This window comes from Diorhabda sublineata, chromosome 5 (assembly GCF_026230105.1).
Source record: "Diorhabda sublineata isolate icDioSubl1.1 chromosome 5, icDioSubl1.1, whole genome shotgun sequence".
In the NCBI taxonomy this organism is placed as follows: Eukaryota; Metazoa; Arthropoda; class Insecta; order Coleoptera; family Chrysomelidae; genus Diorhabda; species Diorhabda sublineata.
Window position 1 is genome coordinate 22,651,567 of NC_079478.1, and position 17,331 is coordinate 22,668,897.

Below are 17,331 nucleotides of genomic sequence, written 5' to 3' on the forward strand. Positions count from 1 at the left end.
CTATCTGCTGTGCCGTATGTGATAATGCATTATCCTGATGAAACATTAAGCCGCGTGGATCTTCTGGATAATTTTCTGGGCCGTTTGCTTTTCTACCATTGTTGCTGTTGGTGAATCTTAATGAATCCACACTAACACCCCTGTATGTGGGGGTAAGAACATGAATAACATGGTATCCCCGTTCTATCTTCTATTACTATTTTGAAAAGAATACGACGTCCACTATCATTTAATCTTTCCAACGTTTCTCGGTCTTCTGCCCTTTAGAAATCTTCAAGCGTATGTGGCACCCAACAATTAATAAATGTTGTCAGATGACGATGATCAAGTGAAATTGTATTTACTATTGCTGATGCAACGAGAAGAGATGCCTGAATCGCTTGATAAGTGCACTTTGGACCTTCCTCGATTATACTTCTCACTTTCTAGATATATTCATTTGGAAAACATCGCCTATCAGCTTATGCCTCATAAACAAGAGATATCCAGGTTGTTTTAAATCAGCGACACACAATTTCTAATAAAATACTGATGAAAAAATGCGAGTTTCAATTGTTAAAGACTTTGTTGCTCACTGAAACTTCCCTGAAAATCATTGTACACATCTGCAGTAAGAGTTCACTGCTTACGCACGGTGATATTTGGAACGTACAGAAAAGTCCGGAACCTTCATCATCTATTATTAAAATTGATGAGAATATCCTTCAGAATAACGGATATTTCTTGTGTCGTATCTATTTGATAACGTATTTCTCATTGGTATTAAATATATTCCATAATAATAGATATAGTACCACATTTCTGGTATTTTGTTTCAGTGATTAGTTCTCCTTGATCCATTATCACATATATTCGCTTGGAGAACAAATCCGTGGTTATTTGGAGCTTTACCAGAAGGAACAAAAAACTTTATACTTTTATGTATGTATGGAATTGGGGTCTCGTATACAATACAACCCAAAATATTTGATTTTAATAAGCAATATGCTTAGGCAAATGAAAAAAGAGTTAGACATTATGCACAGAGAGTAACACCATCATTTACTATCGAAAAATTTTGGGCAGCTGAATTCCAAACGTGGCCGTATCGGTTTTACTGATGACTGATGACGGAACTACCAAAAATTTCGAAAACCAGTGATATCATTGAAAAAGATCATATGGTACTGGACGACCGTAGGATTCATGATATAAAGATATAAGGGGCTATAGACATATCAAAATACATATTTTCCATACACTGCCTGAAGAATTATGAATAACGCAGTTTAACCCTGTAGTAATTGCGTTCTGTTTTTTAGCCAAGTATGGACGAGCTGGGTCATATTGACCCAATAGTATTTTCAAGTAATTCCAAACAAAAATCACTTGCTAAGTTAATTGGTCAATTAAAAACTTATTGCTGTTAGATATCTATAATATAAAATAAATACAGAAGAAATAAATACTAAAAATCACATTTAACACAATAAGCAGGAAAAAACATCACGGAACAGTCCAAAGAATCATATTGCAGTCAAGATTGGATTGCAACGGGCATACCTGCTCCGCAAACATCTAGGACGGTTTCGTCAGCTGGAACAGTGATAGCGACGATTTTTTGGGTTAGTCATGGGATTATTTACGAGAACATCATCATCATGGCGTTTGATAAGGAAGAAAGAGCAATCATTTCAGGAAAATGAAAGTGCTTTTTCCATCAAGACAACACACCTTCCCAAAGTTCGGTGATTCCAATGGCTAAAATTAGCGAATTGGTTAACCATCCACCGTATTCACCAGATCTATCTCCTAGCTACTTTTTTCTTTCTCTTAACGTTAAAGTTTCACTTGAGATTTTTATGACACGAGAGAAAGACCAGAAAAAATGAAGGGATAAAAAGCGCTGCTGAATTAAGTGTATAGACTATGTTGAAAAATAAAAATGTCTCATTTCTTTGTTAGATCAGAAACTTTTCAGACATCCCTCGTATGTTCTTCATTCGATCATTTAGGAATGATTCACTAATTTTTGAATTAAACATATTGATATGAGTAGTTCAAAATAAGCTCGAATATAGAAGGTAGTCTTCAAACTGATTCAAACTGGCACCTTGTATATTTGTTGTGAACATTTTTTATACTTTGATTAGCTAAAATGTTGAATGTTGAAAAAAAAGGGGGGAAAATAACATGACTGATAGTGACGTGGCACGTTTATTAAATTATGAAAGCAGCTTCGGTTCGTTTATGCTAAAAGCAGGAACCGCCGTGCTCTTTAAAGTGGTGCATATCACTGGATACTTGCCGCAAACGTGACTAAATGATGAGATTCATTTCAAATTGCCATACGTGTCAGAAATTTCATACGTTTAATTCTTGTAATATAATTTTCCAACGCAAAATTATTCTTATTATGATAAACTAAGACTTTGGAATCGTTATCAATAAAATAATTTCTCGAATATGAAATTGAATAATGAAGGATGGATAGTGAGCATACACAGCCTGGATCCCTTCTAGATCGATATTTAAGCAGAAAAATGAACATTGATTTAAAAAATGACAGTTGCGATACTATATATAATTTGAGAGAATTCAGTGCATAGAATTCTCATATTAGCATTAATACAAACCTAATAAAAATCAAAAAACCAACTAGCATCTCTCTCCTCCTCCCTAACCAATGAACTGTTTCTCTAATTTACTCACTTACTTATCCGCAACTTTTATCATAAGTGTAAAGGTATTTGGTTCTATCCGTTGCAGCCTATTTTGCCTTTTTCCCATTGAGTCCCCTTTTTCTCTGGTTATTTGCAATTTCCGTATTTAATTTCTCTCTCTTCTCTTTCTTCGTTTATTTCGAAATACTCTAACCTCCTTCATTATCACTGTAGGTCCAAAAACCATCTCATTTGTTGTTCGATTGTTCGCACTCCACTCATTATATTTCATCAGTATTTAATTGTGTCGTTCTATATTTCATCTAGTCTCTCCTTCTCTCCAGGTATTTTATAGTACATTCATGTATACGAGGATACATTGAAAAATTCTTTACTATAGACCCAAATGAAATTTCAATGTCAAAATATTTTATTACTCAACATAATCTCCTCTAAATTAGATACATTTATTACAGCGAACCTGCAACGTCTCTAGACCTTTCAAAAAAAATATTTCTTCTTGCTCTGCAAACCAGACCTCCACAATTTTCGTTACTACAACATTAATTTTTTCCCGTAGTGTGGTCAGTAATGTTGAATAGTAATCTCCAGTTATTGTTCTACCCTTATCCAAAAAATCAATCACCAAACCCAAAAAACTGTAGCAAGAAATTTTCCATCGATTGTTGCTTTGTTTCTGGATCGTACAAATGTACCCAAGTCTTATAGTAACCATTCGGTTTAAAAAGGCTACATGGTTTTCAAATCGAGCACAGATCGAACGCAATACTTCTACACTTGTACGCTTCTGGTCAACATTCAAATATTTTTGGAATCCATTTTGCAGCAATTTTTTTCATGTCCAAATTGATGAACGCGATCGTATGAAATATTCAGTGCTTCACATATCCGTTTTAGCCCAATTCGACGGTCTAAGAAAATCATGTCATGAACTGCATCGATATTTTCGGGGACTGATACAGAAACTGGCCTTCCCGATCGGTCATCATCTTCAATAGAAAATTCACCTCTTTTGAAGCTTGCAGTTCAGTTTTTCACAGTCGCATACGAAGAACATTGATCACCTAGGGTATTAAGCATATCTTCGTAAATCTGCTTACCTCTTAACCTTTTAAATACAGGTACTTGATGATAGCTCGATACTCTCAGTTTCAGCTCAATTTTTCGATTTTCACAATTTCGGTGGACATCTTTTTTCATTCAATTTATTGCGTAGGTCTGGTTTACTTTTTTGACGTCAAACTTTACACTGACACTAATAATTTATTGTTTGTTGCTATGGTAACGCAATATTTTGTTTATGCATGGAGCTGGTCTAGGCTTACTAGATATCAATACATCCTCGTAAGTATATTCTTTTCATACGTTGTTGTTCACTTCTTGAATTTTTTGTTTAGTGCCAAGATCAGTAAACAAAGATCAGCAATGGTAGTAGTACTAACTCGTAAATACTCGTTTGTGTTGTTGAAAAACACTATGTACATATTGTCTTGTTCGCCCTACTGAATACCTCTACTCAACCTCATAAAGTAAACCTGATAATAATCTTATGAGGCAATCCTGATAATGATCTTATGATGCACTTCTGATCAGGACTATATAAGGTACTCATAATAAGGACCATATAAGGTAAACCTAATCAGGACCTCATTAGTGATTTGAGTTACATCATCATCAGGTCTTTGTCAGATTATGCTGAACTTCATCTTACCATGCTGTGGAATTCCCTTGCTCCACTTGTCGTACTCTATAAAAACACGTGCGACAAAATAGTGTCTTACAAAACCTTGTATTGTGATAACTAATGAGTTTCATGTACTAAAATCAATCTAAAAGTGATACTTTGTGAATAACAGAATAAGAAGAATAAATAAAAACCAATTGCCGCTTAGAGGATTCCCATACATCGAACGATTCATGTATGAACCCAAGTTTGTTCAATAATGATAAGTGGATAGTACAAATGGCGTACTCAGGCTGATCGATTTTACGAAAACGGTATCTGACAAAGAGAAATTCGATAATTTGCAAAAGCGAGGAAAAACATTAAATTTACATATGTAAGCCGCTACAGTCGCAAGAAAACGCACATCTTTTACATAAGAAAATTTGTTAAGTACAAGGCTAAGAAAATGAGATATACGCGAGAACGTTTTTTTAGTATGAACCGTTTTGAAGTGAAGTCGGAAAAAAATTTACAAACATTTTTTAGTTAAAACACTAGAATTTTATCATTAGTTAGCTGGACGTGAAAACAATTATAAACAGTTCATTTTAACTTATTTAACATATTTCTTGAAATTGGGAGAGAAAAGTTGAATGTCTGACAGTGCTTCTCAATAAACATTTGAGTCAGAATATTGTAAAGCAAAGCTACGCAGCTAGAGGGCAGCTCTTGCTGTAGAGTACCTCAACCAGCATGTATTGTCATTTCTCCTAATGAAAAATATAATTGAAGACTTTAATATCGTGAACATAGTTGTTTTGTATTGGAATTTCCTCTCCGAAATTCAGTGGTTTCATCACTGTGACCCAAAATCTCGTCACAAATCAAGTCATCCCAAAATTAGAAATAGTATTTCTTTTCATTAGTTCCGTTTTCTTACAAATATTTTCTTGTCATTAATCATATGATGAAATAATTGTCTTAGAACTCGTTAAATTTTCAATAAACCTCGTCAATAGTGAAAGTGCTAAAAGCGGGGAGATTGAAATAAAGGAGAGAAATATAACGCCAAAATTTCAAATGTTCAAATTTCAATAGTTCTTCAATAGTCTCACAAACTGTTAACAAAATTGATTCTTTTTCCAATATTTTCATTTTTGAATCATTTTTATAATTAATCAGTGTCACATCTAATTCAAACATATGTGCAATACCTAGACCAAGTCTAGGTATTGCACATATAAATTTGCAAGGTTAAGCCTTTCGAATTGAAAGTTTTAAATTCGGAAACAATCATTCATTAATCTCGTTCACCGTTTCACACATATTCCTTCAGAATTTATCAATTTCCAGCAACTCATATTTCTTATCAACATTGGAGGCTAATTGAGGTTGAGTGTTCCATAGTTTTGGGAATCAAGTCCTAGCTTTTGGTATTGACCTGATATTTCCTAGAATAACATTCTTGAGTACAAAATTAGCTGCAAATTTTTAAACAGAACAACAAAAACAAATTTGGTAAACAACAACATGGAAGTCGAATCGAATTTATTAATTCCCATTCTTATTTTCTCAATATAATTATCTAAATTAACACAAAGTTAAACGAATATGTTAGGTTAAAATTACTCATATATTCCCATTATATTTTGTAATCACTGACTTTTTACGAATGAATAAAGTAAGTGTTATATTTTCCAGCAAACTGCAAATCTTTCACTTTGAAATTCAACATTCGAACATGTATGACACGTACAACATTTAGGGTGTAATGATACTGTCTATGAAGTTCTATCGAATTATTTCAGCTAACTCTTTTGTGAAGAACTACATTCTCAAAAAAGGCAAGGAATTCCATTGTGCCAATATCCGCGTTATGACTATTTTCAAAAATAAACATCGCGTTTTGCTTAACTTAAAAATTCTAATAAGATTCTCTTCATAGGAAGTTTGAAATTCTTCCAATCCCCCAATGCGTTTAATGCTCTTTGAAAATATTCGACAACATGAAACAATATTTTCTTCTAGAAATGTCTGAATACTTCGAATATTCCCCAAGGTGACACTTGCACTATCAATTAGAATATAGATTTTATTTGCATCTAAAATCCCTTTTACTGACTCTCAATTTCAATTAAATCTAAAAAGCTGTCCAGAACTTTGTATTTTAATAAGTAAAGCATAACAACAGCCAAAGACTATTTCATTTGTACATCTTCACTAACTTTTCCAGGTTCCACTGCACTCAGTGTTGCACTCTTTATTTTCAAAGTTTCTGCAATGTTTGATTCATGATCGATGATGCACACGCTAAAGGCAGATTGTACAATGAGAGGAATGATAGTTGTAATCTTAGTAGTAATCTTTATATGAAATATAGCACCCTTTAACTGAACATGACACACTTGAATTATTTTCATTATCATTTTCTGCCGTGAAGTTCAATTGTTCCATTCAACTACTATCTTCGAGGGTTTGGGCAGGAATTTGGATGCTAAATCTGATAAAAACCAGTCATTTTCAGATGCTAATCTGAAATTTTTTTCTACTTGTTGGAGCCGTCATGGTGATCTTGATAAGGACTCTAAAATTATGTTGAAAATAGGTACTTCATAATACAATCAAGTGAATATTCACTTACTTCTCCATTTCACAGTTAGAATAGATATTTTAGATTATCCAATAGACAATATGATAACTCACGAGCCCCTAGGTTAACTTCAAGTGTGACAGCTAACAACAAAGTTGACACCATAAAGTTTCTACCTCAAAACGACACTCGCTTTTACCAATATCTACATAGCAAATTCATTAACATTGAATGTTACACCAGACCGTCCAGATCAAATTTCATCATATACGCAAATACAATGCTAAACAGGCTCTTAAAAATGGCCATAATAAAATGTCTATTCTATTTCTTCATTTCTGTATTTAGAATTTGAGAACATTGTTCGATGGATAGTTATAAAAGACAATTCGTCATCACACCAACAAATTTACGCAAAACATAAGGATTTTACAATATTCAGAAAAGCTTTCGTAGATTTCTTTTTGAAACGATATTCAAAACTTCTTGTTTCTCCTCTTATTTTTGTAACAATTATACACTATAGAAATTTGTAAACTGAATATAAGCTGCCATAAACTAGCATGCAAGTCATGGCTAAGGAACATGACCAATATGACCAATAATTTTAAACTAAGTCATATGATGACATCTCTTGTTGACCCGCAAACCAAATTCAAAGAGTTCCAAATGAAGACTAAGGCAATTTTTTGAAGTGAAATTCTTTAGCGACGTTTTACACTTTTTTGTAATGACCTGATCGAAAATTCGTAAGGCGGATAGAGAGTAGACAGCCGGCGCGGCGTGGCACAACGAAATACAAAACTACTATTGATGCGGTCTTTATTAGACATTTAAATAAGTTCTAATTAAAACTGTTCGTTTCCTACTTCAGCTATCATAAACCGATCATATCAGTTCTAAAGATTGGCGATGAGGGTTCTGGTAATAATGGTGGTGAAAAAGTCGTCTAAATTTTGGATGGAAGTTGATTTTTCTGAGAGATAAACTTTTTAATGTAATATAAATTGTCATGTTTGTGTACGATAGCGCAATATATAAATATTGTATTCTACAGCATAAATGGTAGTACCTTTAGACTGATAATTAAAGCAATTCGTGCAAAATTATTACCTAACCATTCCAAAATATCAAATATGCACAACGTTAATATTCAAATCTTATATTAAAAAAGCGCGCAACAAATATCCAGGATGTTATAAAATAACATTGATGACAAAACTTGTCCAAATCGACGACAATTGTAGCTTATGCAACAATGTTTTTAAAACACTACCTGATTTGTGTGGGGTAAGAGACTGGTTCTTCTATCTATCTATCGATATAATTACAGACAGCTACCTCCGTATTGACTAAAAATGATATAGTTGTGTTGATCCACACACTCTAGTCACCTCACATGGTTCTTGTGACTTTTTTTATTTCCTCGCATGGAAAAATACCGATTTCAAAATTGAGATCAAGAGATCAAGAAAAATGTAGGAGCTGTCAGCTATTTTTATAGATAACTACAAAAAATGTTTGTAGCTGTTTCTCAGTGATATAATTTTATTAAATGTGGAGGTTTTTGAAAGGAATAATATTGTTTCGCTTAAATTTAGAATTGAAAGATATGAAAACAAAAAAAAATATGGAAATTATTTTCAATTACAATGAAATGTGTGAAATGAAGTTATAAATTCTGCTCAAATTACTTGTGCCATTGCATCATTTATAAATTTATCATTTTTAGAAGAAGGCATAAAAGAATCTTCAATAAATTTCTCATAAGTTTTGTATATTCCGAAACATTGACATTCCCAATACGGAAATCGTATCTGACCAAGTAAAAAATAAGATATTTGCAGTTAATATGACTAAGTCTCTAATAAGAGAGAATATAACTACCAAAATAACCGACATAGTCTTGTAGAACTATTTGTGAAGAGTACAACATGGTATGCTTCCAGTACGTCACCTGTAGTTTAAAAATAAAAGCATTTCCGATGAAATCTACGATCAGCATTTACAACAAAGTGGTAAAGCAAATGCTTTAAAAACTACCATCCAATTTCAAAGAAAAATGTTGCTATTCATTAATCAAATATTCTTAGCTTGGCACATTCTCAAATACTGCGCTAAAAAAAATTGAAAAATTGGATTTTCGGATTTTCTATAAATAAATAAAATCTAAATAAAATCCTTATTGCCATGACTAAATATTGAAGTCATTCGTTATGAATAGTATTATATTGAGGTTTCACGTTTATATGGTAGAGACAGACCAGTTAATATTCTACAAAATCAAACTGAGTTTATAAAGCTGTGTTTTGACTACATTATAGTGCATTTCAATTTGACCATGTCAAGTGTGTCTTTTATGAGGTGACCAAGTTATATTTTTTCTTAAAGTAAAAATAATTACTATTTCTTAGTATATTCATTACAAACTACTATGTTTCGATATTTGGAAAAAAATGCACATACACACATTGTGTCTTGTAGAAATTTTTGTGAAGAGTACAACATGGTATTCTTTCAGTACGTCGCCTGCAGTTTAAAAGCAAACGCTTCAAGAACTACCGTCCAACTGCAAATAAAAATGTTGCTATTCATTTATCAAACATTATCGGATGCATGAAAAACAAAATGCCGTGACTAAGAAGTCATCCGCTATGAATAGAACTATTAATAATTCTCGATTTCATGGTAGAGACAGACCAGCTAATATTCTACAAAATACTCCAATAATGTGATCTAGTGTGATGTCAATACCAGAAAAAAACAACAATCTATGAAAGCGATTAGTGTTAGAATTCTAATTAATTGAGTTTTGTATCAAACTAAGTTTATGAAGTTTTATTTTAACTACATTATACGGCATTTCATTTTGACCCAGTCAATTTTTGTACATAAGGAGGTAATCAAGTTATATTTTCCTGTAAAGTAAAAATAATAACGGTTCCTTTGTATATTCATCAAAAACTACTATGTTTCTATATTTGGAGGAAAATGCATATACGGAGAAGTAGTGTCTGTGCCCACGATTTCTGTTCTCGTCATAGCCAATTGCATTTCGTATACCGATCTTCGTTATACATTTAGTTAAAAGCTTCTGTCATAACTTTTCACTAGAATTTGTTTTGTTCTATGATTTTCTGTGATTATAAAACTGAAATCATATTTCATGCTTTCACAATTTATGTCTAATTTAAAGAATATACACTCAATTGGTGATAATATTTAACTTAAAAATGATAGTATCATTGAGAAAAAAATCTCTATTAAACCTTCCACATTACAGATAGAACTGCACGCTACTAGAATTCGTTTATGTCGGGAAACACTATTGCAAATTATTATCAACATTAGTAGTATATATGGGTAGCGAGATAATGGAGCTTTTAAGGAAATTCGAATGTGCCATGTGCCCTATCCACTTTTCACTTGTATTGCTCTCTAGTTGGAGCTATCGGGAGAATAAATTGATTTCGAAGAAAATTAAAAGGTGGAAACATTTGCATATTCTAATACTATTATGAATTTGTGTGGATCTATGATAATGTCTTGAGGTTATTTCCTGATTTAATAATAATTGAGTTCAACAAAATCTTTGTGAATTTGATTTATAGTACAGAATAGATCTTTTAGCGTCAAATTTATTGCATCAAGTTCAAATTTCCAACTATCTTTACTTATCGGTCAAAACAATTTCTTTTGGGGTATTTTAAGAAAGGAAACATGTGGACAGGTAAATATTTCACGCCCTTTATAGTATATACCTATACCAGACAGATTAATTTGAAAACGAATTGTAAAATTTTTTCTGGGAAAAATTATAATTAGGTACATTTTGCAAAAGGGAATAAAAAATTAAATATGAGGTATACTCAAATGGTTAATGACAAGTTTCAATTTAAGAAAAAGTCCTATAAAAGATAATTCCCGATACACAACTGTATTTCTAGCGCAGTGATTGTCACAGAAACGTTTACAAAACTTTAGTGCATATTCAATATGTCGACCTTTGAAAACTATACTCCAATACATAAAGTGAAGATGCATGCACTCTCTGTTAACGAGAAAGCCATGTTTGTATATGGTGGTGCATTAAAATATCAGTACCCTTCAGTGAGTGTGGATGATCTAACAAGTATGTGTTCGAAGATGACAGGTCTAGGAAAATCAACGGTCTACAAGAAGGAAAGGAAAACAAGTGGATGTTTAAGTGGTCCAAATTCTCGGTCAGGGAGGCCAAAGGTTTACATCGATGAAGATTACAAATATGCAAAACGCAGGAAAGTCCACTCATTTTAAACAGAAAATTCCTACCATTGATAAAATTTTGGCGTCCTTTTTGGAAGACGGACGGCCACCAATCAGCAGAAACAAGCTTTGGCAGGTTCTACATGAACGAAATTTTTGTTGAAAAAAACCACCAAAAAATTCATATATAAAAAGATTCCGAAGAAATCGTGTGTTGGAGGAGGTCTTATTTATGGACGATTGAGAAACTCCGGGAGAAACGAAAAACTATTTTTTTGGACGAGACTTGGGTTAACGAAGGGCACACTGTGGGAAAAATATGGCAAGATAAGACGGTTAACAATTTTAAACAATCTTTCTTGGAGGGACTATCAACAGGATTGAGAGCTCCATCAGAGAAAGGCAGACGATTAATAGTAACACATATTGGCAGTGACAGTGGATTTGTTGATGGTGGCCTACTGTTATTTGACTAAAAAACGGTGAGTATCACGAGGATATGAATGCAGATGTGTTCGAGGAATACTTTACACAAATGCTAGATCCTATTCCAGCCGGATCTGTAATTGCTCTTGACAACGCCAGTTACCACTCGAGACAAGTTGAAGGTCTACCTACGACGTCATGGAGAAAACAAGACATTATTGACTGGTTAATACAAAAAAAATTACATTCAACAATGACTTGGTGAAAAACGAACTTTTATCAATTGTCGAAATAAATAAAAACCCCCACAAGAAATAAAATATTGATGAAGTGACAAGAAATCGCCAAATTACTATTATTCGTCTTCCTCCCTATCACTGTGAACTCAATATGATCGAATTGATATGGGCCCAAGTTAAAGGCGAAATAGCTCGGAAATTAGAATATTACTACACGAAGCTTTTAGAAACGTTACTGCTGGAAACTGTCAAAAATGCATGCAGCATGTTATCAAAGAGGAAGAAAAAATGTGGGAATTAGACAATATTATTTATCAAACTGTAGAACCTCTCGTGATTAATTTAAACAATTCATCCACTAGTTCTTCGGAGTAAAATACATATATTGCAAATATGTACATATTTTAAATATGTTACAGGAAATATTTGTAGACTTTTGTATATAATATAGTAATGTGTAGTATATAAGTATTTGTATAGTATAGGTATATATTATAGTAATGTATTTTTTATAAATTCTCTTAATTCTAGATCTCTTCTGTTTTAAAATTAGTTTTTTTCTAATAATTTTCGGAAGATTGTTAAATAATTGATATCAAAAGGTCTAAGAAATAAGAAATTAATACTAATTCATCGTTTTCTCGTTTTTTTAAGAATTTTACAAATTAATCATTTTATGTGAGTAGGGACAAGTACTACCAGCATACTTTTTTCATTATCAAGCATTTTCTATATCTAAAATCATCAGTTCTTGACATATATTGATATTTCTGTGCAATGATTATGTCATACAATGCGGTCCATATTTACGGAATAAATTCAATTTTAGCGTTATTATGTAGGTACTATGTGAAAAAAACCTGAAACAGGCCGATTTTTATTCTTAAATTGACAATTTATAGTATGAAAATATTATACCCTTCTGAATTATAATCACCACCTTGAAAATTTTAAATAAGAAAGGGGGTCCTGTGGCACCTTGTTGGAAAGAGATTCTAGACTTCTGTTCAGCAATATGAAGTTTTCTAAATTTGGGAAAATAATAACTGAGAAAATTAATTCCTAAGATGTCAACTTTCGATAATGTCTCTATCTTAAAACGAAAAATGAAGATAATAATGAAGCATTATATTTAGAATGTATTTTTCAATGTACTTTACAATTAAATTAAATGTTCAAAATCACCACCAGTCACTTCTTGAGAATCTTTCCACGTTCAGTCACCATTCTGTAATTTTTCTTGTACCCTACCGTTTTTCATTCTATTATTGTGTCCGTATCTTTGCTTTAATTATATTTATTATATCCTCATTTACTAATATTTTTTCAATTTCATAGTCATAAGTCCCCTATTATTTCCTACGTTCACTGGTCCATGAATTTTCCTAATTATTTTGGTCTCATATATCTTTAATTGTGTTATGTCCATTTTTGTTAGTTTCATCATTCATTCATCAACGGCGTATGTAAGTACTGGTTCCATGGTAGTCTTGGTCTTGGTCTTAATCTCCGCTCATTTCCTTTGCTTTGCATTATAATTTTGTACTCATTATATGCTCTACATCCCGTATGAATTCTCTATCTTGTCTCATTCTTCGTGTCATTTTTGTTTCTTATCATTATCCCTTATCAGGCAACTCCCTATGTTCAATTTATAACACTTTTCTTTATCTCGTTCCATTGCTCGTCACTAATATATTTTGCTTTGCTTTTTTATAGTTGCTTTTCTATTTATTTTCTGTTATCGTTCTCTCTCATTTTCATTTTCTGCACATTCTATTTTCTGTTTTGTTTTTATAAAATTTTTGAAATATACACGAAATTTCAATATAACTTTATATAAGGCATAACATGCCTAAAGTCCAACATTTTTCAATTCAATTTCACATTTTCGAAATTTTTGGACACACTCAGCTCTCCGCTAAAAAAATTATATTTCTAAGTTTAAGTGAGTCAGGTCTAATATTTTGGGGATTTGGACAAATAACACTTACATCTTTCAAAATCTGTGAGAACCTTGACAAAAATTTATATAGGGTGTTCAGAAAAAGGAGCCGAGTTTCGCTATCTAAGAACTTCGAAAACTTAATTTTTTCTAAAGACAATCCCCATTTTTTTCTCTACCATTGGATTCTACGCTTCAAATTGAGGGGACTTCGTTTTTAGCGGTTTTTGTAAAAACTTGAAATAACTGAAATTTTCATGGTTCTTAATTTTCGGTTGTCTGAAGCGACCAAAAAAAGCTAACATATCAACAAACAAACAATGGAAATAGCTTGACGTTTAAGCGTTGCAAAAATTATTTTAGCTGAAATGAGTATTTCGGAAAACCCTTGCAAGCAAATTTTCAAAATACTAGTCCCATCAGTACTTTCCCATATACATATCGATTCAGCTCGTCATGAAGGACCCTGTATATCATCAACGTTTCCAGAAATTTCAACCATTTTAATCAAAAAAAGTACGAATTTCAATTAACAAAGTGAATATTTTTGTTTCTAATAAACTTGTTGAAAAAAATCGGTAACACTAGCAGTATATTTAATTTGTCTGTTCATCTTTTTCCGCTGCCTGCCTATATATTCTATTGATTGATTTGTTACTTCGTTGTTTTCTGGAAAAGATAAATTCAATTTTTGTCACCAGTCTCGATAAATCTCTGATTTTATTTCACGAACGAATAAAAATGGTTAATAATTCTCTTATAACAAACACGAAATTCTTATTGTTTACTTTTCCCATTTTCAGATCGAAACCAAATATTTGATCAGTGTATCTGCCTATCAGCATCGTTAGCTCTAACGTTTCCATACGATATACGATCAAATAAATGAGAAGGGAAGGGTTATTTGTCGAAAATAGGTTGTTAGAAGTTTGAGATGAAATATATGTTGTCAAAATTATAATAGAATATTGTAGATATACAAGCAATTCAAAATATCTATTTGTGACAAGTGTTTGGAGTAACGTGTGGGAAAGTTTGCGAAAATAACGAAGCAAGCTTTTTCCGTCCAGGTTATTACTACATGAAATCAGTAAATATATATATATATATATATATATATATATATATATATATATATATATATATATATATATATTTGTTTTTGTTTTTTCTACTTGGCAACGATAATTAACATTAATTTCTTTTTATAAGGATATGTCTTTTCCTGTTGAGTCCTTTGTCTATATCGATACTAAGTACTTTACACCGTTGTAGTTGTAGTGGTTTGGAGTGATTTTGCTAACGAAGCAAGTGGAGAAATTTTACGAACAAAACCTTTTTTTAAGGGAATTGTTTGAATAAATGTCCTATTTCGATAATGAACTAAATATAAGTATTGATTGCGTAAGGCTTTCGCGGCCTTTTCGAGAGGTTGGTATGTTCTGCTACCAATAGTTCACTATCAGTGAAATTGATCGTTGATAATACAAACCTCTAGTGTGGGAAAAAATTCAAGAGGAAAGGAAAAAGGAAAACCGACGACGGTCGAACAGCACAAAAACCTTAAGTGAATTGAATGAAAGGCCGGGAAAACTTCACATAATTTACTCCAGAATTCTAAAATTTTTTTGTGAAGACCTTATAAGGACCTTATCAGGTAATTCGACAACTTGGTAAGGTATAGGTCAGGATAACCTGTCAAGGACCTGATGAGGATGTAACTCTGATCAGTAATGACGTCTTGCTTAGGTTTATCTTATATATTTATGGTTTATCTCTTTCATGAGATCTTTATCAGGATTACCTTATATAGTTCTGATCACGATTACTTTTTATGGTCCTCATCAGAATTGCCTTGGACTGCTCTAATCACGATTAACTAATATATTCTCGATCAGATATCCTTCTGGTTTGTATGAGACTAAGAGGTTGACACAAGCAAATTTCATTTATAAGAATACTATTAATCATAGAAACTTATCTCTACCCATAATTGTATTTTAAAATTCATATTAGAACACACATCACTTTGATAACATTGTTAGATAAAAAACAAAAAAACAAATCTTGTGCTTTCGTCCAAAATATCAAATTATAAATTCTCTAACTTGTTTTTATAAACACTACTACACTTGAATTATTATTTTTTTTATTTCAATTTTTAGTTCACACTATAATATCCAGAATTTTCATATTGTGAAAAAATTTTCTTCACTTGTATTAACCACAAGAAGGAGAAGAAATGAAACAACTGAAAATATCTGCAGACTTGAGCTGTTGCTATAGGATACACTTATGAGAGATATTTTTCTTTTCAATAACGTGATCTTGAGAGGTTTCTTATATGGATATGATCAGGTAAACCTGATGGGAAATCAATTTATTTTGAATAGGGTTATTCTGGTGCGCTCCTAGCTTGGACCTCGTCAGGTTTGCCCTAATGAGCTTAAACTTGTGTAACCTGATAAGGTTATTATGATGTTTCAAGGAAATGAGAAGATAATTCTAGTCGGGTAGTTTAATATCGAAGAAGAACAGTCATTCTAAAAATCTTATTTGTGTTTCAGGTGAGTCCAATTTTGTTTGTAAAATTGCTCTACTTCCTTCATAGTCCAGTCAAATAAGACTTGAAAGCTACAAAAATTTTCATAGATCTAAAAATTGGTATTAATGTGCAGAATACTATTATAAATGAATTGTGAAAAATCCCTCTTGTGCAAAAAATTGATGGTGAAAGTTGGCAAAAATAGGGTTTTCGCGTTTTGCTGCTAAACGGTGGTTTAACAGCAAAAATAGTTGAGACAAAAATTGTAGATCATGCAATTTTCTAAATAAATGTTTCCACACTTTTTTTCATAAGTATTGTCATTTCCGTAATATAGCGGTTGAAAGAATTGAAAAAAATATTTTATTCGTAATATGCACGTTAATCTACTTTTATACACATTTTTGAACCATTGTACTAGTGAACATATGAGTCCCTATGTCTTATATATACAAATTATAAAACTCTCAGAATATAAATGAACATCAAAAACTCTGCCTCTATTTTGACTCAGTCACATGGCCTTGAGTAACATCTGTCTTTCATTCAATTGTAGACGTGGCGATGCTCCGTTTCAAAGGTATCATACTAAACAAAATACTGTTAGTCGTAAGCATTTCTGCATTTCTTCGTAGTGACATCTCGTGGCTATAGCTCATAATTTGTGCTTTATTTGTAGCCAACCTTTGACTGAAAGTGGAGTTGTTACTGTTAATCGATGCATGAAAGCATTAATTGATGCAAGTATTGAAAGAGGCGATGAGTTTTCGGAGTACTTGAAAGATCAGACATCTGTAAAAATTCATGTGTAGTGTCGAAAAAATTATACTCGAAAAAGTAGCATTGATGCCGTAAAAAGACGTCGCCAAGAAGAAGCTGGTTCATCAAAATTAAGTCTTTCTCGTACTAGAGCACGAGTAAGTGAAACTACATTTTGCTTCAATCAGTTATTTTGCGGCAATTAATTAAATGAAGAGTTGGAGAAGAAAAAAGCACTACAGTACCGACGTAA

General features: G+C 32.2%; 1 protein-coding gene across 1 annotated transcript in view; it reads right to left on the reverse strand.

Moving 5' to 3' along the window:
* Nucleotides 1–17,331, reverse strand: part of LOC130444259 (neuropilin and tolloid-like protein 1) — a 699,554-nt gene that overhangs the window by 106,578 nt on the left and 575,645 nt on the right. The window lies entirely within an intron of this gene.